The sequence below is a fragment of the Geotrypetes seraphini genome, chromosome 8 (genome assembly GCF_902459505.1).
Source record: "Geotrypetes seraphini chromosome 8, aGeoSer1.1, whole genome shotgun sequence".
NCBI classification, from domain to species: Eukaryota; Metazoa; Chordata; class Amphibia; order Gymnophiona; family Dermophiidae; genus Geotrypetes; species Geotrypetes seraphini.
Genome location: NC_047091.1, coordinates 17,345,373 through 17,370,071, shown reverse-complemented (window position 1 = coordinate 17,370,071; position 24,699 = coordinate 17,345,373). Strand labels below are relative to the sequence as shown.

Genomic DNA, 24,699 nt, shown 5'->3' with positions numbered 1-24,699 from the left:
GCTTTTATTTTGTCATCATTTTAACATTGTGTATGTAAATTATGTAAACCGTTTAGTTTTAAACGGTATAAAAAATTTTAAAATAAAGAAATAAAGAAAATATTGACATTTTGTATTGGGTAGGAAAGAGGGTTATGCCTCCGCCGTCTCTTTCCTCTCTGATTATTCAGTGCCAGAACTAATATACAGTACACTGGCATAGTGAGGAGGGGGGGGGGGGAGGGCAGTCCTGCCCGGGTGCGATCTTTGTAAAAGGTGCAGGCAACTGTCTTCCTCTCTGCCCCCAAACCCCCCCCCCCCCGCCACACATGTGCGCCCCTTTCCTGCCCTTCCTTCATATCTCTAATTTTTCCTGCTTCAGCAGCATTATGGACTCACTGCCCACATTGGCGTCGCCTCTCTCTGATGTCACTTCCGGGCTCCACGCCTAGGAAGTGACATCACAGGGATAGCCAATATGACGCGGGCAGCAAGTTCGTGCTGTTGCTCTTGCCTGGAAAATTAAAAAGGTACGGGGGATGGGAAGGGGGGCATGCACGACAGAAAGGTTCAGGAAGGAGCGGGAAGGCGGCGAAGTGGGCGGGGAAGGGGAACCACTTACCCTCGCTACGCCACTGGCACAGTATACACAAATTTCAACGAAGTCTTGGTTAGTGATGATCTGGGCGTTCATTCTTATTTCAAGCAACACACATTTGGAATATTTTACCTTTGTTTATCAGACGACACTTGTTATTTTTCTTTTCGTAAGCATTTAAACACATTTTTCGACAAGTTTCTGACCCCAGGGAACTGATAACATTGCAAAGTTAGGTTAAGTTGTAACTTCCCAATAAGTGAATTGGTTAATTTGTTGTAAATCACTTAGAACCCTTCTGGGAAAAAGCAGGATACAAATGTTCCAGCTGAGATTCAATCAGATTATACTGTATGTCGGTTTCCTTTCCATGGAGCTGACAGTAGGGTTTGCTAAAGATTTGGGGTGGAGGGAAATAAACCACCTATTCTTAGTTACAACCCCCTCTCCCGTCCCACAGCCCTTTTTTTCAGTTGTGCTTTTCTTCCAGGTCACTGACCTATAATCTTGTGGCCCTTTGCGTCGGTCTTCTCATTGCAGCCGGAGTGGAAGGTGAAACCCTGGTAGTCCCAACCTGGCACCTTTTTAAAGAAAATCACCTCTTCTTTCATAGGTTACAGAGCTCGCTCTTTCACGTCCCTTTTCATTCAGTCCCCTGAGTCTAATGTAGGAGAGAAAGACAAATGCGCCGGTTACTAGAATCCCATTTGTCATCATGTTTGGGGGGTACTGTCAGATTACAGCAGTAAGTCAATGGCTTGTCACAAACTATGAAGGTATTATGGACCAACATATTTCACATAGTCCCAGTCACTATTGATTAATATGATTAAGCTGTGAAGGATTTAAGACCCCAGGGGAAAATTCTTCCATCATAAAGAAGAGATAGCAGCTCAACTGAGGAAGGCATCTATTTTTTGAGTGTTTTCTGATATATTAAGTTATAAGCAAATGAGTCAATATTCAGCTTGCAACAGTCAGCATTTTTTTAAACAGCAGCCACTGCGGATTTTATGTACCCAGGTATTCAACACCAGTATCTGACCACCAGAAAGAAAAGGACAGCAGATAAGGACATAAGAACATAAAAATTCCCATACTGGGACAGACTAAAGATCCATCAAGCCCATATCCTGTTTCCAACAGTGGCCAATCGAGGTCACAAGTACCTGGCAGAAACCTAAAGAGTAGCAACATTTCAGAGCTGAGATTGTGATGTCATAATGCCTCATTCCACCAATGCCTAAGAGCCAACCTCATCAGTGATGTCACAATGGCTTGATTGTCCTACACTTGTCTAACATAAGAACATAAGAGCTGCCTTACTGGGACAGACTAAAGGTCCATCAAGCCCAGTATCCTGTTTCCAACAGTGGCCAACCCAGGTCACAAGTACCTGGCAGAAACCCAAAGAGTAGCAACATTCCAGAGCTGAGATTGTGATGTCATAATGCCTCCTTCCACCAATGCCTAAGAGCCAAATTCATCAGTGATGTCACAATGGCTTGATTGTCCTATACTTGGCTCCCATATGAACATAAAAGCTACCATACTGGGACAGACTGAAGGTCTATCAAGCCCAGGATCCTGTTTCCAACAGTTGTCAAGCCAGGTCCCAAGTACCTAGCTAGATCCCAGGTAGTAAGAACATAAGAAAAGCCTTAGTGGGTCAGACCAGTGGTCCATCTAGCCCAGTATCCCATCTTTACAGAGGTCATAAGTACCTGGCAAAAACCTAAATACCATGTTTCCTCATAAATAAGACCTACCCTGAAAATAAGACCTGGCATGATTTTCGGGGTAAGTCTTAATATAAGCCCTTCCCCTGAAAATAAGCCCTAGTCGTCATCAGCCGTGCTTCCCCCCATCCCGCTTCCGAACCACCGAACTCCCGCTGACCCTCCATCCTTCCCTCCCAACCAAACCCCACTGACCGCGACCATAAATACCTTCCGGCAGAGCTGCGTCGGGCCAGCAGCACTCTAAACAGGCTGCTTCGCAGTCTTCTCGCTGGAGAATTCCCTCTGTCGCGTCACTGATGATGTCATCAACCCAGCTCACCTTTATCCACATTTTTATTCACACCTTCAAAGAAGTCAAGCAAATTGGTGAGGCAAGACCTCCCTCAGCTGAACCCAGGCTGACTCCGTCTCTTTAAATCATGTGTGTGTATTTGTTCCACAATTTTATTTTTTTATACTTGTTTCCACTATTTTTCCTGGCAATGAAGTCAAGCATACTGGTCTGTAATTATTGTACTGTTGCCCAATTTGCCAGCTTTCATAATCTCTGAAAACATTTCTTCATCTGTCTGCTCATTCGGTCCCAAGGGAAGGTAGTATAACCCTACCTTTATATTCCTTCCCTTCATACATGGAATTTCTATCCATATGGATTCCACAATGCTATTTGTATTGTGCAGAATGTTTATTTTGTTGGATTCAATTCCCTCTTTAGCATATAGTGCAACCTCCACCCCCCCCCCCTCTCCATTTTGATCCACTCTATCATTGTGATATAATTTGTACCAAAGTAACAGTGTCCCATTGATTGTCCTCCTTCTACCAGGTCTCTGAAATGCCTATTATATCTACCTCATCATTCAGTCCTATATATTCTAAGGGCCAGATTCTGTATAGGACACCCAGTCTCAGCAGCCGCTGAAGCAGCTTTTGAGAATTGGACACAGGCGTCTGAGCAAGGGTCATTGACGCCATTTGTGAAAGCTTCAGATTTGAAAATAATTATATATGCAAAATGACACCAGCGCAAGGTTTTAAAAATTATAACCAAGATTTATTGAATTATTGTTTCTATTTTACCATTATTAGATCAAAAGAACAGCATAATTGCTTACATTGCGCTCATGGGAGATCATCATCGTGGCCAAAGGCTGGCCTTCTCACAATGGTCTCGTTTTCATATCTCATTTCATTCCATTATATAACTTTTGGTTTAGTGACATCATCAAGTTTGACGACCAATAACATTTCCCCAAAGAGGTGGTCTTAAAAGTTTAGACAAAGGAAAATAAATCCCTCCATGTTTCCAAGTTATACAGTTTTAGAAAATTACTTTTGATTTCTGAATTAACATTATATCATATTCAAAAGAATTCTACTATTATTAACAGGGTGCTGAGAAATGCTCAGCCCTAAAGGAAAAAACTCTTCCTAAGCTGACAGGTTCAAACTGTATAGCCTTACACAGAAACCTTACTCTGGAGGAGGAGGGGGGAGTAGGTCCCCCTCCCTCTCCCTGAATGGACAGCTTCATGTTACACTAACACAGTGCTAGGCGTGGGCTTCCAATGCCCCCCCTTCCTATGCTGGAGACTGACTCTAATTATTTCCAGATGTTGTGCTCAGGATTTTTCCTTATAGTGTTTCTTCAGGTTTAAAATATATAAAATATTAGAAATTAAGTACACACCATTCTTTCATATATCTCTCATATATCAATCATTCCTTCGTTCATTCGGGGCCCCTTGCACACATTCATACTTAATGCATTTTATCTCTTAGTTTAGGACACGTGATCTTCCTAGCCAGTCTACAATACATGTGGTATTACTTAACACCACGCTGCTGGGAGCGGGAAAACTCAGAGAGGACAAAGACAGAATATTATTCACTGGCCCAAGGTGGTGGCCGAAGACAGGACAGATATAGTACACACAAAGAACCCAAACTGGATTCCATGTAATCATGATTTCCACCATGATTTGGCTCAACAGCAAAGTACATACACAGATATTATTATGCTTTCCCTTATATTAATCCTTAGTGTATTTTTCTCTGGCCTTAGCTACATTATATTAAAATTTTTATTCACCTGTTTTTCCGTACGCTTCTATTTGGGCGTGGTCCTTAACTAACACAGAATTGTCTCTAACTAGAATTACTCGAAACAAAAAATGGTCAAGGACCTCTTGAATATAAAACGCAACACACAGAATAGGTTCCTTGTGCAATTGGTTTTGTATGTGTCACGAGGGAAAGACCTCAGAAGCCTGCACCAACCACAGAATATTCAATTCTTGCGATGGTTTAACTCAGCAGGACAGGTTATCTATCATCGGTCACAAAACCCTCTACACACCAATTCCCAGTTTGAATTTCTGGTATCTTAATCACTTTTTCTTTATAGAACGCTTGGTGTGTAAAAAATACAATGCACTTATCTGCTTAAAGAATAAGGCCCGACGGGACCCGTTTCGCCAGGCTAATGGCTTCGTCAGGGAACTTTTTGACAACTGTAAAACAACAGAAAGAGACAAGTGCTAAGCCATCAATAAGGCAACGAAGCAATGATGATAGATAACCTGTCCTGCTGAGTTAAACCATCGCAAGAATTGAATATTCTGTGGTTGGTGCAGGCTTCTGAGGTCTTTCCCTCGTGACACATACAAAACCAATTGCACAAGGAACCTATTCTGTGTGTTGCGTTCTAACTAGAATTACCCAGAATCATACGAAAAAAATTCCACAAAAAAATACTGCACTTATGTCCTAACATCCATTCCCATTTCCGTCCCATAACCAGCCTGCTGGCCACGAGCCACTACTCACGTCCCATATAGAATCGCATCTGTCATGATGAACAGACACCTAACCCATTATAACTATCCTAATTCTCTAACCGGCGTCCATGTCACAGGCGCCGGTTACAGCATCGTGTTGCTGCTGAGCTGATCGCTACAAGGGAATCTACCCGCGGCAATCAGTTTAGTGGCCACAGCTGGAAACCCATTCTCCCCCTTCGCGAAGTTGGACAGCAGGAGGGATGCCTAATCCCTCTTGCCGCAAACATCAAAACAACCCTCAGCAGGCCCACCTCCTGGGATGCACCGAGGAGTGGCCTAAGGCACTGATTGGCCCAGGCACATAAGACCCCTCCGAAAGAAAAGTGGCCTAAGGAATCTGGCCAATCGGAGTCTTAGGCCACTCCTAGTGCATCCCAGAATGCACTGAGAGAGAGGACTAAGATTCCAGTTGGCCCAGGTGAGTGCATGGAAAGGCCTCCCGGTGGAGGTGATGGAGACTAAAAGTGTATCTAATTCAAGAAAACTTGGGACAAGTACGTTGGATCTCTAAGGGAGAGGAATGGATAGCAGATGGGATGGATAGGGAAGGGATAGCAGATGGGATGGATAGGCAAAATGGGTAGGCCTTATGGTCTTTATCTGCCTTCATTTTTATTTTTCTCTGTTTCTATGGATATTCAATGCCAGCGCCTGGACTTTGCCCAGCATTAAATATCCAGGGATAACACCAGCGGTGACTAAAAAACAACGCTCACTGCCATTAGCTGAATATCTACCCCCAAATAACTAAAGACTCCTGCGTGGCGTGGCACTCTTGTCTCTGCAAAGTTCCCAGTTCTGATACACTTCCTGCATTTCCATTCTGGCTGGGAATAATCATTGTAATTAGAAGGTTGTAGTGCTGAGGTTAAGTGCTCCCTGTTTGCTGACACAGAATGCAATTTGTCTTCCTTTTCCCGTTCTGCCTCCCACAGCAACTCTGCCACCAAGAGAATATTTGGAGCTAAATAATGCCATTCACTAAGGGCTCCTTTTACAAAGGTGCGTTAGGGCCTTAACGCGCGGAATATCAGGCGCTAAAATGCCCCGCATGCTAGCCGCTACCGGCTCCTCTTGAGCAGGCGGTAGTTTTTCAGATAGTGTGCGCTAATCCAGTGCGCGTGCTAAAAACGCTAGCGCACCTTTGTAAAAGGAGCCCTAAGATGACAAATCTTAAATTAGAATGATCCCAGGAGTAAATATTGGGAATGGGCAGAAGGCATATCTATGAATGGGAAAATCATTTTTTCCTGTAGGCACGGAATAAGGAAAATTCTCTTTTAGATCTGGGACATGTCATCGGTCCACAACGACTGGAAATTTCTGTCCAATGATATAGGGAGGGGGATCTCAGAAGTCACATTTGCAGGTCAGACAGGAAGTGAAGCACAGTACATTATCAGTCTTCAGCCTTGTAGATTTTGTTAACCTCTCTAAAGAATCGGGGGAGGGTGGAGGGGTCTGGGTGGTGTTGTGAACTGAACTAGTACCAGCCGTAAGTGCAGGCTGGGGCGGAAGGTCACCTCACGGCAGCTTAAAGATTGTCAAATCGCATTGGTGGCAGAAGGAACCTAATCTAATCTAATCCTTAGGTTTGTATACCGCATCATCTCCACGTTCGTAGAGCTTGGCGCGGTTTACAGTGGAAGAAATAGGAAGGAACTACAACAGAGGGTTAGAGGTAGAAGAGTGAAGAAAACTTGGGAGGCCAAGTTATAAGAGTTTCCTTGATTCCTAAATTGGAGGGAGATTTACATTTTTGTGAAAAGCCAGGTTTTCAAATGTTTGCGGAAAACTTGGAGGGAGCTCAAGTTCCGAAGAGGGGAGGTAAGGTTGTTCCAGAGCTCAGTGATTTTGAAGTGGAGGGAGGTCCCTAGCTTTCCTGTGTGGGCTATGCCTTTTAGCGAGGGGAAGGATAGTAGCTGGGGGAGGGTGGTGGGGATTTGTACAGGACCTTCTACCTCCCTTCTTCTTTACTTTGCCACATCTCACCTTGCTGATCTGAAGTGGGGAAACTATTGAGGGTAGTGCTGCCCGATTCAGGGAAAATTTTTTGATTTGATTTGGCCTATTGAATTGATTTTTGGATTCGATTCACTTTTCCCGCCCAATCGGGCGTGGGTTGTTTTTTTTTGTTTTTTTTTTCAAACAGGCTGGCAGGTTTATTTTTGTAGCCTTTTTACCCCCCGGGCCCCCCCTCCCCCCCACCTCCCCCCCACCCCCCCCCCCCCACCTTTTGCCCTCTCCAACCCCTCTCGCTGTTAAGTCCTAGCTTACGCTCGCTATCTAACACCAGCTCTGGCAGGATACACTTTTCAAATCTGACATATTGTAATCACGTAACAGAAAATAAAATGCAAAAGGTAAAATTACTAAACTATAGGGTAGCACGTACAAACTCATAAATGGACGTAAATTATCATACAATTGGTTAAAAGGAAGAAATACAATAAAAATAAATACAATAAAAATAAAAGGATAATAGGATAGAAAGACAAAAAAGATAAATACAATAGGGATGGAATAATTTCATTTTGTTGTCTGTTCTTTTTATTATTCAAATCATGTTGGTCCCAGGCTCTGGTTTCTGTTTGTTGTCTGTTAACTTGATCACCAGGGTCTCCTGCCCATTGGACATTTTCTTCTTTCTCCATGCTCACCATTCATCTTCCATCTCTGTACCTTCCCTTCCACTGCTATATCCAACATTTCTGTTTCTTTCCCATGTCAACCATCTCTCTCTCTCCCTGCTTTGTGCCCTGGGTCAAACCTCTCTATTCCCCTCCATGCAGCATCTCTCCCTTCCTCCCCTCAATTATCATGTGAAACATTTCTTTCTCTCTCCCCCATGCACCACCTCTCCCTGCCTTCCACCCTATGTTCAACATTTCTCCCTTTCTCATCTCCATGCATGTTTCCCTCATTTCCACCATATGCAGGATTTCTCCCTCTCACCCCTTTCTACCTCTTTGTTGCATCTCTCCCTTCATCTCCTCTACCTCATGTCCAACAATTCTTCCTTTCTGCTATCTCCCCCCCCCCCCCCATGTGCAGCAGCATTCCATCCCTCCTATCCTACTGAACAGAAGCTTTCCATTCCTCCCTCCTATCCCCCTGTGCAACAGCTTTCCATCCCTCGCTCCCATCCCTTGATGCAGCAGCCTTCCATTCCTCACCCTGTGGTAGCAAAATGATGAATTGACAAGATCTTGATCTGCTTCATGCTTCTATTGAGGGGTCAAAGGCTTCACTAATCTCACAGATTCCCTAGTCTAACACAGTGATGGCCTCCCTTTCAAACACCACTTGCTCTCTGTGATTGGGGGACATTCAAGCTAGTATTTCAGGAACCTTTGAGGTGGATTATTTTAAACTCCCATTTCTGTCTGCCATCTCAGTTTTCCATTCATTGCTGTTGATTCTGTCATGTCTCTAGAGTAGTGATTTATAGAGTGTGCCACAATGGAGGGCAGAGGGCATGTAGGGATGAATTAACTAAGGTATAAATCATAGGTTTTATTGATGCCGTTGTAACAGAATATGATTCTGTGTCTTACAACATGGCTATTAAATGGAAGGTTCTTTTAACGCAAGGGTTCTCAGCCCTGTACTCGGGACATATTAGGCCAGTCAGGTTTTCAGGTTGCCTACAATGAATATGCATGAGGTAGATCTACATACAATGGAGGCAGCACATGCAAATTGATCTCATGCATATTTATTGTGGATGTCTTGGAAAATCAGGCTGGCTTGACGTGTCCTGAGGACTGGATTGAGAACCCCTGTTGTATGATATGTGGAAGGGCATTTTCAATATGACGTCTAAATCTGATTTGGTATGTTTGGGGTAAAAAGTCCAAAAATCCAGTCGATAAAAAAAGGGTCATTTTCAAACCAGGAAAACGTCCAACTTTTTGTTAGAAAAAGGCCATTTCTTAGATGTGTTTGTTTTCAATGCATCTATCTTTATGAGTCATTCCAAATAAAAACCCCACAAAACCATCCACATGAGAAATGCACAAAAACCAGCCATTGAGATCTAGGAGAAGGCCAGCATTCTTAGCAGACTGGCCACACAGACATTCCAGCAGAGCTGTGGGTCACCCTAGAGGGTAACGCAGTGAACTTCAAATAAAAGGCACACATCTCACTATAACCCTCTTACATTGTATGGTGAGAACCTCCAAAGCTCAACTGTACCCAACTGTGCCTCACCCCAAGAGCCCTTATGCCTACAGGTGTCACCTATATGTCGGTACAGTAAGTTTGGGGTGGGTTTTGGCGAGCACACACTTTCCACCACAAGCGTACTAGTTAGAGTGGGATATGGGCATGGTTCTCCTTCTCTGCACTGATCACTAAGCTACTCCAGAGACCTGCTTGCTGCTCTAAGATTGGCCATAACATCTGAAGCTGTCATACAGGCTGGCATGTATTGTTTCAATCACATCTTTGGGGGGTGGGAGGGGGTCAGTTACCACTGAATATGCAGAACTTAAAAAAAAAACCTGTTGAAGTGGCATCTTTTTTTTACCAGATGAAATATAGGGTTTGAGACTATGTTATTAATTAATGAATAGGAGAAGATGATAATAAGGTGCTGGTCGCCTATGTATTCTATGGTTTGCATTTCTTGCTTTGTGTTTTGGGAGTATTTATTGTTGACGGTGTATGTATTTCTGATGCAATGTTATAGTTTTGTATGTAAGTTTGTTACCTGCCCTGGGTAAGGGCGGGATATAAAGGAATCAGCAAACAAACTGGGGGGAGTAAGGGGTGCCATGTCTTCATCTGGTCAGTTTGGTCACCTTTTAGGCACTTATTCGGTATTGAAACAGGTCTAGCGAAAAGCATCCAAGTTTTGCCCTGAACATTTTCTGCAATGTTCTGTTATTGCAGAAAACCATCCAGATCACGAGTCCACTCTAAGGGCAACTTTTACTTAGCTGCACTAGCGGTTTTAGTGCGTGCTTAGCACGCACTGCATGGCCACATGCGCTAGACGCTAATGCCAGCATTGAGCACGGCAATGCAGCGTGTGTTAAAAACGCTAGCGCACCTTAGTAGAAGGAGCCCTAAATCTGTCCTCTTGAGATTTAGATGCATTGCAGACAAACAAGATTAATTAAAAAAAAAAAAATCTAAACAAATGTCTTTCAAAAATGACAATTTTGATGTTTTAGCAAACAAAACGTCCAAACGCCACTTTATGCCATTTTATGGACATTTTCCTCTTTTATATAGGGTTACCAGATTTTCCATTTGAAAAATCCGGACTCCTAGACCCACCCCCCAGGCCCGCCCAGTTCCACACATCCCTGCCCCGTTATGCCCCAGTCCTGCCCCCAATCCCGCCCTAGCCCTGCCCAAGCCCCACCCCCTGCTGTCTGCTCTCATTGGGCAGGAGCACATCTGCATGACACGATGACATCACATGCATGTGCGTGTGACATCATCGCGTGGCATCCACTCCTGCCCGACAGTGATTTGTTCCAAGCTTTTCAAAACCCGGGCAAAGTGCCAGGTTCTGAAAAGCCGTCTGGATCCCCGGACATGTCCTCAAAAGGATGACATATCCGGGGAAATCCGGATGTCTGGTATCCCTATACATGTACTATTCTAGTTTGCCTTTCTCAGTGCATATAGTATAGTCCATTGACAGGGCAGATGCCTTGATTACAGAAGACCGACAGATAACGATGTCTCAGTTGGCTGCAAATTTGGATGTCAGCTATGGATTTGCATTTACCATAATGCACAATGACTTGGGATACGGGAAAGTCCGCACACGATGGGTTCCCAAACAGCTTACTGATCTGCACAAGCAACAGCGTGTGGAGGTTGCGACCCAGTTCCAGAGACGGTATGAAGAAGATCAGAGTATTATGGAGATAATTGTCACCGACAACGAGACATTACATTAGTGATTTCTATTCCGCCTGTGCCTTGCGGTTCTAAGCGGATTACAAATTAGAAGATATCTGGACATTTCCAGGAGAATTACAAAACAAAGAAGCAAGTATGGCCATTTGGTGGGCTGGGGAGGGTTTCAATGGCTGGGAGGGTGTAGATGGGCTGGAGTAAGTCTTAACAGAGATTTCGGCAGTTGGAACCCAAGCACAGTACCGGGTAAAGCTTTGGATTCTTGCCCAGAAATAGCTAAGAAGAAAAAAAAAAAAAAAAAAAATTTAAATTGAATCAGGTTGGGCAGACTGGATGGACCATTCGGGTCTTTATCTGCCGTCATCTACTATGTTACTATATTACAGGTTACATTTCCTGGGGAATTACATAACAAAGAAGCAAGTATAATACTGGTTACAGTAGAAAATAACAACACATTCAGGTTACAGAAGAGAATTACATAACTTGAAGGAAGCAGTTTTCTGGTTACAGATGGTGGCTGCTTATTTGGGTTTCTGAATATATACTGGAGATAAGGTTCGAAGAATTGATTAGGTGTCACTATAGAGGTGGTATTCAGGAGAGAATCTGCATGTGCGAATAGGAAGGAGGTTAGAATGATGGGAAGTGTTTTTTGAATAGAAGTGTTTTGACTTCTTTTCAGAACACTTTAATGTCTGTTGTTTTGATCAGCAGCTTGGTGATGGTAGGGTCAATTTTTGCTGGGTGCATCGCAGCGACCCGGAGCGCAAAAGACAACGCATGATGAAATAAAGAAAGTGGTGCTCACCTGGCTTCGGGAGCAGCCGAAAAATTTCTCTGCAGGAACGCAGAAGCTAGTTGAGCGATACAACATATGTGTCGTCTTGCATGGGGGACTATGTAGAAAAGTGATAATTTCAGTTGTTCAGTTACTTCTATTAAAGCCGTTAAATGTATTTTGCCTTTACTTTTGGATTTACCCTCGTACTTATAAAAGCTGTCTTTAGACCTCATAAATTTCACTTAATAAAATATGAATCTGTTTTTGGTGAAAAATCTAAGTAGCTCAGACGCGAGATCATTGTCATGGGGTTTATGACAGACCCTGAGACATAAGAACATAAGCAATGCCTCCGCTGGGTCAGACCTGAGGTCCATCGCCCAACAGGTCCAGGACCTGTGCAGAAATCCTCTATCTATACCCCTCTATCCCCTTTTCCAGCAGGAAATTGTCCAATCCTTTCTTAAACCCCAGTACCATACTCTGCCCTATTACGCCCTCTGGAAGCGCATTCCAGGTGTCCACCACACATTGGGTAAAGAAGAACTTCCTAGCATTCGTTTTGAATCTGTCCCCTTTCAACTTTTCCGAATGCCCTCTTGTTTTTTTATTTTCTGAAAGTTTGAAGAATCTGTCCCTCTCTACTCTCTCTATGCCCTTCATGATCTTGTAAGTCTCTATCATATCCCCTCTAAGTCTCCTCCAGGGAAGAGTCCCAGTTTCTCCAATCTTTCTCTATCTATCTCTCTCTATTTCTGTCTCTCTCCCTTTCTCTCTCTCTCTCTCTCTATTTCTCTCTGTCTCCCTTTCTCTCTCTCTTTCTGTCCCTCTCTACTCTCTCTATGCCCTTCATGATCTTGTAAGTCTCTATCATATCCCTTCTAAGTCTCCTCCAGGGAAAAGAGTCCCAGTTTCTCCAATCTTTCTCTATCTATCTCTCTCTATTTCTGTCTCTCTCCCTTTCTTTCTCTCTGTCTCCCTTTCTCTCTCTCTTTCTGTCCCTCTCTACGCCCTTCATGATCTTGTAAGTCTCTATCATATCCCCTCTAAGTCTCCTCCAGGGAAGAGTCCCAGTTTCTCCAATCTTTCTCTATCTATCTCTCTCTATTTCTGTCTCTCTCTCTTTCTTTCTTTCTCTCTCTCTCTCTATTTCTCTCTGTCTCCCTTTCTCTCTCTCTTTCTGTCCCTCTCTACTCTCTCTATGCCCTTCATGATCTTGTAAGTCTCTATCATATCCCCTCTAAGTCTCCTCTTCTCCAGGGAAAAGAGACTGCACAAGTTGGACTGAAAAATGTAACTGCTTTGGATCCTTTTGTAATCTACTGCCCTTCTGTCAGCCTCCAGGCGAAAGAAGCCAAGAAGAGTTTATAGAGTGGCAAATTACAGTAGGTGAATGTACATATTTCATAAATTGCAAATATGTGCCACTTCAGGCTTGGAAAGCCAATAGGAAGGAATAAGGGACCAGCAAAGGAGATCAGATAGTAAATTACAGCAAAAGAGGCAATATAGTATAAACAGCAGCAGAGGTGAGTTCAGGGCTGATGTTGGCAGAGGTGTCATGCATAATATATGAACTGGTTATGAGGACTGCAAATGAAAAGCAGTTTTGGGTTTCAAAGGTGACTTCCAGTCGGCAATAGAATCTCACTGTTAAAACCTGCGAGTTCTTTGATTCTCTCTAAAACTCACTCATATCTCATGCATGTCTAGTCTTTTATTTACCTTCCTCTCTCTGCCTCAGTTTTCTCTCTTTTTCCACTTTGCTGAATATCTGACCATGCCCCCAGGACACCAACCTAAGCGGCCTTGACTTCAGCAGCACTTAGCCTTACATAAGAACATAAGACTGAATGAAGGTCCATCAAGCCCAGTCTCCTGTTTCCAAAAGTGGCCAACCCAGGTCCCAAGTACCTGACAGAAACCCAAAGAGTAGCAACATTCCAGAGCTGAGATTGTGATGTCATAATGCCTCATTCCACCAATGCCTAAGAGCCAACCTCAGCAGTGATGTCACAATGGCTTCATTATCCTATACTTGGCTCACATAGGAACATAAGAGCTGCCCTATTGGGACAGACCAAAGATCCATCAAGCTCAGTATCCTGTTTCCAACAGTGGCCAACCAGGGTCCCAAGTATCTAACAGAAATCCAAAGAGTACCAACATTCCAGAACTGAGATTGTGATGTCATAATGCCTCATTCCACCAATGCCTAAGAGCCAACCTCAGCAGTGATGTCACAATGGCTTGATTATCCTATACTTGGCTCACATAGGAACATAAGAGCTGCCATATTGGGACAGACCGAAGATCCATCAAGCCCAGTATCCTGTTTCCAACAGTGGCCAACCCAGGTCCCAAGTATCTAACAGAAATCCAAAGAGTACCAACATTCCAGAGCTGAGATTGTGATGTCATAATGCCTCATTCCACCAATGCCTAAGAGCCAACCTCAGCAGTGATGTCGCAATGGCTTGATTATCCTATACTTGGCTCACATAGGAACATAAGAGCTGCCATATTGGGACAGACCGAAGGTCTATCAAGCCCAGTATCCTGTTTCCAACAGTAGCTATCCCAAGTCCCAAATAACTAGCTAGATCTTGAGTAAAACAGATTTTATGCTGCTTATCTTAGGAATAAGCAGTGTTCCCCTGGAACAGGAGGGAGTGAGCATCCCTCCTGCCGGTCTTCCATTTAAAGGGAGGGGGGGGGCAGTGTCAGGAAGGGAGTGGGCATCCCTCCTGCCACTCTAATTTAAAGGGAGGGGTTGAGGGTGTGAGGGGATCTGGGTGGCTGAAGCAGGAGGGAGTCTGTTTACTGCCTGCCTGAGTTTTGGTGTTTTTTTTAAGTGGGGGGGGGAGGTTGACCGTCGTTGGGGGGGGATCCTGGGATGACTTTTTTTGTTTTTATTTTTAATGGGGACAAATATTGTGCATGTGTAACACGCATACATCTATGCCCAGAGACGAGGCTGGGTTGGGGGGGGCTGGGTTGGGGGGGGCAGGACAGGGCTGGACTGGGAGTGGGGCAGTCCCAGGGGTATAACGGGGTGGGCTACGTGTCCTCTTTTACAAGGTGGAAAATCTGATAACCCTATGCCAGGGGTGCCCAACGCGTCGATCGCAATCGACAGGTCGTTCGCTCAGGCGACCCCAGTCGATCGCACAGCATGTTCCCTTCTTCCCTTCTCTTTTTTTCCCCTCCTGACTGGCCCGACTCTTAAAGAACGCTGGCCAATCAGAGTGCTGGAAGGGCGGGGTGAAGGTCGGTGGGGGACGGAGCTCAGCGCATCATAAGAAATAGAAGCGCCTGTAATGAAGGTAAGAGCGAGGTCTAATGCTGCCCGATATACAATTTTAAAAACCCCAAAATCGGCCTCCCAATCAGTGGCGTACCGAGGTGGGGCGGTCCGCCCCCGCCCCGGGTGCACGGCTTGGAGGGATGCACAGTCGTCCGGGTCCTCCTGCCCTTCCTTTCCACCGGTCTGCGCATGGGGCTCGCACCCGCCGCCCAAATGGTGCTGTTGGTTATCGCAAGACTCGCGGGAGTTGACGGCACCATTCGAGCGTCGGCACGGGACCAGGCAGGCGCAAGCCCCGAGCGCGGACCGGGGGAAAAGAAAGGCAGGATGACCCGGACCTGGCCGGCTGTGCACCCCTCCAAGCCGTGCACCCAGGCAGATCGTCCCCCTTCTAAATCCACTTGTCTTTTATTCAGTTCAACTAATGAGCATTGTGACAGGCAGTTCTTATGGGGCAGTTGTTGGAGGTATTTCTTTGTTTTTCTGTGCCTAAGTATTCTATTAATTTAACTTCCTTATTCCTGTGGGGATCTCCAAAGGGGATGAATGGGAGACGGCCGGTGGCAGGTGGTACTTTAGCAATTCTTACAGGTTGCCATAGGCCTCAGGAGCTGTCTTCCCTCTGCCGTGGTCCTGCCCCTCCTCTAAGTCAGAGACAGGCTTGGGGCAGAGGGAAGACAGCTCCTGAGGCCTATGGCAACCTGCAAGGATCGCTAAAGTACCAGCGATCCTCTCTGCAGACTGCTCTCTGCTGGAATTAGGTAAATGGATGTGGGGAGGGTAGGCCTTCGGGGTGGGGGGGTGCAGTCCTTCAAGGGGTAGTGCAGGCCTTCAGGGGGGGGAGTCAACCTTTGAGGGGGAATGTGCAGACCTTCAGGGGGGGGTCAGGCCTTCAGGGGAGGGGGGCTGTATAATAAAAAAATATTTGAACATAAATACAAAGTACACTCGGTGTATATATATATATATATATATATAAATAAATAAATAAATAAATAAATAAATATATGTTTAGCATTTTTATTGTTGGTAGATCATTTTGACTTGGTCATTTTAAAAGTAGCTCTCAAGCCCAAAAAGTGTGGGCACCCCTGCCCTATGCCCTTCATAATTTTTCTACCAGGGGACCATTTAGCCCAGGCTATACCACTACTGTCCACATTGAACACTATGTCCATAATTCATGAAACTCAAGCATATTTAGAAAATAAACACAGCTGCATGCACTCGACATGCACATTTAGACCTATTTCCAAGAGGAGTAAGTGTACATGGCTCCATTGTAGCCAAATATTTTTGCAGGGTTTGCACTTCCTACCCGTTATAAAATGTCCTTCACAGGGGCTCTTTCACTCGGGGGCAATTTCTCTAAATGAGTTAATGGTAGGTGTTCAGTGTGCTTTCAGTTCTCCCCTTTCCCGCATTAAGACAAATTATAGTGACAAGCCTGATCCCATGTTAAACAGTAGGGCAGTATATGTGGCATAGTGTCCCTGTTTGAAATTATGTATTGGGGAAACCACTCATGCAGTGAAAGCTCATTTAATTGAATAGAGGAGTCGTTTATGTTACCGGGAGATCAAAACTCCTTTAGTCTCTCACTGTCTTGAATATCAATATTGTTTTGATGATCTATCATTTCACCGCTGGACATAACCATATAAAAGTATTTCCGGAGGGGACTCTAAACCTTGTCTTCTACAATAAAAACAGTAGTCCCTGATGGTTTTAAACAAGATCAATTGATCAAGCTTTTTCTATTCACCTTAGTGAAGGATTATCTGATTGTATCATTAATAGATTGGCAGTGTCACTTGTTTAAGTTCCCTTTGATTGGTGGAGCACGTTTTGTAGAGCTCTTTAAATGGGATCTGCCTCCATGTTCATTTTCCCACTTCACTGAGACATGGCATCCAATTAGTCACACACACCCCTTTTTACATAACCACGAACGCGTTTTTTTAGCGCTAGCTGGTACACTGAACACTCTGCACTGTTCCCGATATGCATAGAGTTCCTATGAGCGTGGAGAGCAGTGCAGAGCATTCAGCGCACCGGCCTACGCTAAAAAACACTTCCACAGTTTTGTAAAAGGGGGGAAGAATTAGGGATGTAAAGCCTGAATATCGTCATCTCCTCCTTTAGATAAATACTTATATAACCAAAATATTTATTTAACCAACACCCTTGGCAGGAGGGAGTGGGCATCCCTCCTGCCAGGGATATTGGGGGTGGGGTGCCGGAAAGAGGAAGTGGGCATCCCTCCTTCTGGGAATTGTTGTGCAGGGCTGCCCAAGTCCGGTCCTCAAGATCTACTGGCAGGCCAGGTTTTCAGGATATCCACAATGAATATGCATGAGAGAGATTTGCCTGCACTACCTTCTTGGTATGCATGTTCATTGTAGATATCCTGAAAACCTGGCCCGCCAGTAGATCTCGAGGATGGACTTGGGCAGCCCTAGTTTAGGGGTTTGCAGCAGGAGGTATTGGGCATCCCCCCTGCCATGGACGGTGTGGGGGGATTTGGGGGGGGGAGGGCAGGAGGGAGTGGGCATCCCTCCTACCATCCGATTTGTGGTGAGGTTTGGGTGTTCCTTGCCGCTGCCGCTCAACTGATTGTGGCAGGGCAATTCTCTTGCCACGATCAGCTCAGCGGCGATTCTCTAAATGGCGTCTGTGACATGGATGCCAGTTAGAGAATCAGTAGAGACACGATTCTGTGTAGGACATCCATGTGCGATTCTCAAAAGCCACTTAGGCAGCTGTTGAGACCAGGAGTCCTATACAGAATCAGGCCCTTAGTCCTCACAGATTTCTGGAATAAAGTTCTTTGACATCAGTCATATTACATTTCTGTTTATCCTGCATATTTATCGTGGTCCATCTTTTTCCTGACACATGCTGTGTGATGCCACTTGAACAGCTTGGGTTCAGTCACAGGTCAAGGCACCGATTCCTGCACCTGAGAGGAGAGAGAATCTCATTGCACAAGGGTGACTTCTAATGATCAGACCCATGGTCCACATTCCTGTATTCAAGAGGGAGTTACAATCTGTAGCAAATGATCAATAGTTATAGCAAATAGAATAGAATATGAAAGTGGATACACAATGGTGGTGTGGGGGGAGACCCAGACAATTGCAAAAAGAAAGTCCATGATGCTGCAGCCCAAAAGAAAAACAAGATGCAATTGAGCAAAAAGCTCATAGAAATAAGATGGCAAAACAAACACAAACAAAAAGAAAGCAAGATACTTAAGAATGCAAAGGTTAGCAGCCCCAGCTGTAGAATAAATACCATCAGCATGTTATCATTGGCAGGATCGTATGACAAAACAAAATAAATTTTAAAATGTTAATTTAATTATCTTTTTGCATTAGTGACTAGGGAGCATAACTTAATCACAACTGGGTTTCGTGCAGCGCACAAAACACCTTTGCAAGATATTAATGAGTCCAGCCACTTTGCAGAGCAAACCCTATCACCCCTATCCTCTTACCTGGTGTACTATGGAATGTGTTGAGCTTGTGTTACTCTCCCCTTGGCAATCCCAGATCTGGAACTCTGGTGACACATGCGGACAATGGTAAAGAGAGCTGAGAAATGGATCTGTTGTGCTTCTTCACTGAAAGCATAAAATACAGAAAGGAAGAGAGAAAGACAATGAAATGGAAGCCAAATAGACAGCAAGGCCCAGATTCACTAACCTGCCCGATCCGGGCAGGTCCAACAAATTCAGGAATGAAAAATATGCAGATGAGGGCGATCGGAGGAACACCCCCATCTGCCTGCACGGATCGCTGTTGTGCAATCCGCATGCATGCGCAGACCATCTGTAGATGGTCTGCGCATGCCCGTTCGAGACGCAACCTTTTTTTTTTTTAACTTAAAACTTTTTTTTGTTAGTTTTTAGTCCTGCGAGCCCATGGTTTAAACCCACGGGTTAAAACCATGGGCTCGCAGGGTGGAGAAGGGCAGAAGAGCTTTGGGGAAGGGCAGGAGAACGGCGATGTGGCAGGAGAGCTTCGGGGAAGGGCAGGAGAATGGCAATGTGGCAGGAGAGCTTCGGGGAAGATCGAGCCAGAGCAGGGCGGTATGCGGGGCAAGCAGCAGGAGATAAGAAGCAGGGCAGAGCAGGGCAGCATTCAGGGCGAGCAGGCAGGAGAGATTGCAGGGCAGAGAGCAGGACTTCCAGTCCGAAAGATGCTTTCAACTGGTCCCCAGCAGTCGCTGCTTCAGGTGATCGGCCAGCCCAGTCGGATCTGAAATCTGGTGTTGTGAATCGCGTCCCAGCCTACTTTTCATGCGTTTCACCTCATTTGCATGCACGGATTCGAAGCGGATCGCAGGAGAGGTAAGTGAATTAGGCAGGAGGGAAATTTGATAGTAAAGGGGTCACAAACCGATCGGTACACGATCGGTTTGCTTTGTGAATCTAGCCCTAAGTGAAAAGACAGATTGCTAGCAAAAGGAAAAAAGGGAAAGATAGAGTGTGTGTATGAGAGAGAAAGAGAGAGAGAGAAAATTAAAACCAGAAAGTGAATTAAAGAGATTTTTTTGTTTAAATATGTATAGCCTGCTCCATCCACAGTACGGGCAGGGAAGAAACACATATACTCCAAGAATAAAACATCCCCCCCCCTTTTTTTTTTTTTCTAAGCTGCAGTAGAGGTGTCTACTGTGGCCTGGAGCGCTAATTCTATAACTTAAGAGAGCATCGGAGCATTTAGCGCCCCAGGCCATGGTAGAAATCTCTACAGTGGCTTAAAAAAAAAAAAAAAAAGAGGGCCTTTTAAAATGAGCTAGAACATTTACCCTGTCTTCAATTAAACTGCACTAGCAGTTTTTAGCGCAGAGAGCCGCGCTGAATGGCCCGCGCTGCTCCCGACACTCATAGGAACTCTATGAGCATCGGGAGCAGCGCGGGCCATTCAGCGTGGCTCCCCGTGCTAGAAACTGCTAGTGCAATTTAATAGAAGAGGCCCTTAAACTTAACGAAAAGGCAAATATATTTGTTTGCTTACTATGCCTTAACTTAATCATAAATCATTTATAGCATAGTTGGGTTTTTTTTTATGTTTATCAAAATCTACTTCAATAAATTCGGTCCAAATAACTAACACCATCTGTGCGAATGTGTGAAAAGTGCTCGGTATCCTTATCAGGTTTTATTTAAAATTTGATATTCCGCTTATCAAACTTCTAAGCGGTATACAGTAAAAAGTATCATTACACTTTTCCATACCTGATATACCCCATATCTATTGATATACCCGTGCCGTCAATTCCGTTCAAACACCAGTGTTGCTAGCGCAGCCAACAAATTGACACTCATCTGATTTCCTGGGGAGATGTTGTTAGTTCGTTTATATCAAATTCACTCCAATGCAGCTCAGCAGGAAAATAATATCTCCACCTTACTGTGTGCTCAATATAATAATCTCTGTTGCTCCTCTACTCGGACCCAAGTTTCACCATGAAAGACAACATTTAAAGACATGCTTCAAATTTCATACCATTCACTGACCATAGCAAATCCATACATCATGGGTCTAGGCCAGGGGTGTCAAAGTTCTTCCTCGAAGGCCACAATCTAGTCTGGTTTTCAGGATTTCCCCAATGAATATGCATGAGATCTACTTGCATACAATGAAAGCAGTGCATGCAAATAGATCTCATGTATATTCATTGAGGAATTCCTGAAAACCCGACTGGATTGCGGCCCTCGAGGAGGGACTTTGACACCCCTGGTCTAGACTAATGAATAATAATAATAATATTTTATTTTGTATACCGCCATACCCAGGGAGTTCAAGGCGGTTCACAACAGATAGATGAATTACATACAGTGCGATTCGAAAAAAGAAGAACATAACAAGGCAATCGTGGGGACATACTCGTTTACATAAACGGTTTAGGAGGGGGAAGGGCTAAATATGGGATACATACAGTGTGTGCTGCAGTAGGATACAATAGAGTTTAAGAGAGGAAATTAGATATGAGCATATTAGATGGAAAAAGGGGGGGGCAACCAACTTGGAAGGGGGGTGGGAAAGTAAGGGGGGGAGAGGGGAGAGGAGGGTTTAGATGGGGGGAGGGGGGGCTAAGGGATAGGTCTGTTGCAAAGGAGGGGTTTCATCAGTTTTCTAAGGTGGAGAGGGGGTAACGTTACGGCGGAAGAGGGGAGCGTTAGGGATTTGGTCCGTTAAAAAGTAGAGTTTTGAGCTTTTTTCTGAAGGGGAGGTATGAATAGCTGTCAAGTATGATTTGGGCGAGCCATGAGTTTAGTTTGGCCGCTTGGAAAGAGAAGGTTCGTTCGAGGAATCTTTTAAGGTGACACGATTTCAGTGAGGGAAAAGCGAATAGAGTTGTTCTGCGGGAGCTCTTCTTATTATAGTTCAGGTTGAAGTGGGGGTAAAGATAGGCTGGTGACATACCAGAAACGGTATGAGGGAAAAGGGCTCATTAAGACTCAAATGCTTATTTAAATAGCCAGGTTTTCCATTTTTTTTCTGAAATCAAAAAAATTATGGCTTGTCTGAGCTCTTGTAGAAGTGGATTCCACTCCTCAACAGGGCCTGTTGTTGACATGTAATAATAATAATAATAATAATAACTTTATTTTTGTATACCGCAATACCATAAAACAGTTCAGAGCAGTTTACAGGAGAAGAGACTGTACATTTACAGCGAAGATGCAGAGTCAGATTAACCAGGGTAAAGTAACCAGTAACAGTAACAATTAAAATTAAAAAGTAAGATAGGTACTTAGAAATTCCCTTACTGTCCCGAAGGCTCACAATCTAACTAAAGTACCTGGAGAATAACAAAGAAGTGAAAAATAGAGATAGAGGAAAAATAAGAAATAAACATTCTAACAAGACTACATTGATCTAAAATGCTTTGGAAGGATGAAGAGAGGAGAGAAAGGAATATATACAGTTACAAGGGAGTGCATGTGTTGGATTATAAATATGTAGAACCATGTTAAAATACTGAGAGGCATCACCACTTAGGAGGAAATTCTATAAGTGGAACCTAAATTGTCCCTAAAGTATAGCCTATACATTAATACAAATCAGTTTCAAAATTAGAGTTAGTGACATAGTAACATAGTAACATAGTAGATGACGGCAGATGAAGACCCGAATGGTCCATCCAGTCTGCCCAACCTGATTCAATTTAAATTTTTTTTTTTTTTCTTCTTAGCTATTTCTGGGAGAGAATCCAAAGCTCTACCCGGTACTGTGCTTGGGTTCCAACTGCCGAAATCTCTGTTAAGACTTACTCCAGCCCATCTACACCCTCCCAGCCATTGAAGCCCTCCCCTGCCCATCCTCCACCAAACGGCCATACACAGACACAGACCGTGCAAGTCTGCCCAGTAACTGGCCTAGTTCAATCTTTAATATTATTTTTTGATTCTAAATCTTCTGTGTTCATTCCACGCTTCTTTGAACTCAGTCACAGTTTTCCTCTCCACCACCTCTCTCGGGAGCGCATTCCAGGCATCCACTACCCTCTCCGTAAAGTAGAATTTCCTAATATTGCCCCTGAATCTACCACCCCTCAACCTCAAATTATGTCCTCTGGTTTTACCATTTTCCTTTCTCTGGAAAAGATTTTGTTCTACGTTAATACCCTTTAAGTATTTGAACGTCTGAATCATATCTCCCCTGTCTCTCCTTTCCTCTAGGATATACATATACAGGGCTTCCAGTCTCTCCTCATGGTGTCATTAATGAGATTTAATAAGCTCCTAATGACAAAATAATTAAGATTAATTGGGTGGTAGGCACCTAAGTTGGCAAGTGCCTACACACTGATGCCTGACACCATGTACAAAGCGCTGCGGAAAAGTTCTCAGCCCAGCCAACAAAGTTGGAGAAGTCTCCATCAAGGGCTATACACTTAGTCCAGTGATTTTCCACTTTTTTCGTTCCGTCGGAAAAATACAGAACAAAAAAAAAAAAAGTAGAAAATTGCTGGACTAACCCCCTCTTCTACGAAACTGCGATAGCAGCTTTTAGTGCAGAGAGCCGCGCTGAATGGCCCGCACTGCTCCCGACGCTCATAGGAACTCTATGAGCGTCGGGAGCAGCAGCACAGGCCATTCAGCGTGGCTCCCCGCGCTAGAAACTGCTAGCGCAGTTTCGTAGAAGAGGGGGTAAGTGTATAGACTGCTCCAGTTTTGCTGGTTGGGCAGAGAACTTTTCAGCGGCCCCCTCGTGAGCATAGTTAATTTCAAGTTTCAAGTTTATTTAGGTCTCGATATACCACTTTTATGCGCAAAGCGGTTTACATTTTATACAAATTATTTAAAAAAAAATTTTTTTTAAATATAAAATAGAGGGGAACACAACACATCTAGGCAGTGATAACAGAATCTGGCCCTTAATGCACAGTGGGTTAAAAGGTCTTGGACCAAAGATCTTACCTCTTTGTTAAATGTGTCTCTTGGAGATGCCCTAGTACAGCAAATGAGCAAACTTACATACCGTACTATTTCCATAGCCTGCAATAAAGTGTTTCGGAGAAAAGTAACATTTAAATCTCCCTTTATCTGGTAAGTTGTGGCAACTGCTTCCGTTAAGTATACTAAGAACCCTATTGATTAGTTTGAATAGTTGGTGCAGAGTTTCACAACCAGTGGCTAGAATTAGAACAAAGAAAAATAAAGCATATTTTGCTGCCTTGGACATCAGTTTTAATAAAATTCTTGTACAACTTTTTAAATCAGCAATTAACACTGCTAATTAAGCAGCCTTGCCGCAGAAACTAGGCAGCCGTGAAATGTGCTAGAACTATCAGTGTTTACACATCCAGCATCACGCTCGGCAGAGTAAACTCTATCGGGCTGGGCTTGGGGTCTCTTTATATTGCACAGAGCCAAGAACAGAATTCTCTGCCTGTAATCACGCACTTCATGGTCCGGGGGCGTTGTCAGTCATACACACACACTATCCTACCTAACAGATCGGATTAGAAGGGAAAGCAAGGCTGAATAATAGGCCGAAGGGTTTGCTTAAGCGTGTTTCTCCTAGGACAAACAGGATGAGTCAGCCACATATGGATGAGTCAGCCACATGGTTGACTATCCTGCTGTCCACGGAGAACCTACGTTACAGGTAAGTAACTACACTTTCAAGCACCCTTCAACCATTACCCATACCCCTTTGCACTTTTCACCCTGATTTGCCCGCCCCCACCCCTAACAAACACACATACATATTTCCCATTTTCTAGTCTACCAGTTTCGGTTCGCTGGTGTTCAGCACCATGGCCAGTTCCTGTAACAGGCAGAATAGACAACTAGACCGCTAAATCACCCTCAAACTGAAAAATCGGGCTGATCTGATTTATAAGGAAAACAGCACATTTTCAAGGCCACACTGAGCCTCATATCATTACTGCTGGAATATAGTGAAAAAAATGTGGAAGGAATGTGAAGTTTCAAGTTTAATAAGTTTTTTGATTAATCGCTTAATCATACTTCTAAGCGATGTACAGTTTAAAATTACATTTGTTGGGTGACAATACAATAAATAAAAGTACTTAAAAGA

General features: G+C 44.1%; 1 long non-coding RNA gene across 1 annotated transcript in view; it reads right to left on the bottom strand.

The window, feature by feature from the left end:
• Positions 1-858: 858 nt before the first annotated feature.
• Positions 859-24,699, bottom strand: part of LOC117364701 — a 42,513-nt gene continuing 18,672 nt past the window's right edge. Inside the window, exons 2-3 of the long non-coding RNA XR_004540300.1 lie at positions 18,636-18,761; positions 859-1,238 (exon numbers count right to left, since the gene is read on the bottom strand). This is a non-coding gene — a long non-coding RNA (uncharacterized LOC117364701). The remainder of the gene's footprint in view (positions 1,239-18,635; positions 18,762-24,699) is intronic.